This window comes from Vigna angularis, chromosome 2 (genome assembly GCF_016808095.1).
Source record: "Vigna angularis cultivar LongXiaoDou No.4 chromosome 2, ASM1680809v1, whole genome shotgun sequence".
Taxonomy (NCBI): Eukaryota; Viridiplantae; Streptophyta; class Magnoliopsida; order Fabales; family Fabaceae; genus Vigna; species Vigna angularis.
In genome coordinates this window covers 51499873-51502447 of record NC_068971.1, presented here as the reverse complement: position 1 = coordinate 51502447, position 2575 = coordinate 51499873, and positions in this window count along the sequence as shown.

Genomic DNA, 2575 nt, shown 5'->3' with positions numbered 1-2575 from the left:
ATATATATAGTGTGTGTCTGCATTTTATGTTGTGGAAAATAATGCTGGAAGTGCTTTCCAGGACTCTTCTCTTATCCTTAAACACTTTTAGATATAATATTATATAATTTATAACTGGCTAATGTATCTCAGTTGTGATTTAAATGAGTATTATAAGGCCGACTAAGATCTTAGACCAAGCATTCAAGATTGTGGTGAAGATTTTGTTTTATTAAAGAAAGACCCTTCAGAATCTCGAAAAGCTAGATTTTCCATGTGTGTGGCTCTTTCCATGCAGTTGCCATGGTATTGCAGGTCTTTCCCCAAAAGTGGAAAATTATAATAAAATTTTCTGATAGTGTTCTAAAGTGAGATTCAAACATGCTTGCTGAGTTGCAGCATTCAACAATTAGCAATAAACATGATCTTTATCTAACTCATTTGATGTAACAAGCTGAAATTCTGAAACTATAAAATTTTCCCACTAGTTGAAAATTGTACGGAGATATATTTACTTTGTTTTATTATAATGTTATTTTATTTTCTTCCTTTGTTAATTGTTTACTGCTATATGTGCGCCACCTGGTTCAGTGCCAGTTTATTCACAGCTTAAATATGATTTTGATCTCAATGAAAATAACAAGTTTTCATTTTAATATAGATTTTCTTATATTTAATTTTTTTATTAAATTTGAAATCCTTTTTCTTATAAAATATTTGAATTTTTGTTTTAGTCTTAATAAAATATACATTTTTTTTATTTTGATTCCTCTAAATCTTTCAATCATTATTCTAAATTTAAAATAAATAAATAATATTTGTTTTACGAATTTTCAGAGCTTTTTTAGATTATGTGTGAATATTTATATTCCAAGGCTAGTATGTAATTTAAAATGACTTTTAAAATGACTATTTAACCTTTTTATTTAATATAAAGATAGTTAATGAGTACCATATACTATAGGGATTAAATTTGTATTTTTCAATTTAAGAGTGACAAAAAATAAATAAATTTTCTTATAGATACCAAATTAAAAACATATTTAAGCATTTATCCAAATAGGAAGGATGTTTTTAGGTTGATAATAATAGCTGGAAATAAGAAAATAAAATCTGGTCCATATCGTTGAAATTTCCATTATAACGAGGTCACTATAGTTCAAACAATTCAAATTGCAATAGCTGTGAATGGTCTGAATCAATAAATTGCAGTGGTTTTGGGTTGCAGTTTGAAACAAAGATAATGGACAGTTTAGAAATATTAAGTTCCATGTACAATAAATCCTCACAAATCTCTCCAATTTCCTGGGATTTGATTTTATACGCATCTCGTAATTACTCTCTTACAAATCCTTTTACATTAAGATGTTTTTATTCAAAAGTAAGTTAATAGTAATAGAGGAAATCAAGTTACCTTTCTTCATCACTTTTCTTTTAATCCAGTGTTTTAATAAACGACTCACGTTTAAATGTAAATTAAAAGAAAATTAAGTAAGGACGGAGCATAACTTATAATTATTTTTACAATAATTTTATCCTTTCTAATAGTAAAATCTACTACAATTATTTTTGCGATAATTTTACAATGTTTAAAACACGGTCAAATGTAGCTCTCTTCTAGTAAAGATTTGAACCTTAATTCTTGATATTGTTATAAACTAGTTCCCCTTCCACAATACTCAACTTTTATATGTAGGACCATATACTTTATTAACTCAAAATAAATATGAATTGAAAATTATTCCTTAATGCGAAGTTATATAATTAATATGATACTTATGCCCCTTTACTATGTCCACACAAGTGACAACTCGGAAAGACGTTATTTTTTTATTTTTTACTTTTATAGAACAAATTGGCTATTGAATTTAAGAGTTTATAGCTAAATGACAAAAGAATGGATACGATTGCATTGGGGAGGGGTCGTAAACTTGTAGCGATGAAGTAGCATCTCCATTACAGAGAATGAGTATGCAAGCACTATGTTCGCGTCGCGATTGGTTTACTTGTCGATGTATGTCAAATAGAATGTATAGTTGGAAAACATGAACAGTCGCAAAAAATCAGTTAAATATTCTAAGTGCGCCACTGTTAATCTCAATCGTATAGTAATTGACCTTGCAAATGGGCTCATTTAAGTGAAGTTGGATGAAAATATATTTCTTTAACAATAAGCTTGTATTTTAATGACCTCAAACCGCTGAAGAACACTGTAGGAGAACAGAGATGATCGTTAGAGAGAGAATATGATTTTCATATTGCAAGAAAGTGAAGCTTTTGTTCCGTACGGATAATAAGATCATAAAATAATCCAGTATTCATGCTTATGGATCATGACAATTTCTAACTATAATTATAAATATGAATTTTGTATATTAAAAGATCAACACAAGAATTCTAAGGTTCTACTCCTGTTCTTTCTCCAAAATTTACTATCACGGTAAATTTGAATGAATTTCCCAATAATAGATTCTTGATTAGGTTTTGATATGTCAAAGTTTCCCATTGACATCGCATTAGATGAGACGAAATCCAGTATTCGTGCTTATGGATCAAGTGTACAAAGATGATTTAAATATGAAGGGAATAAAATATC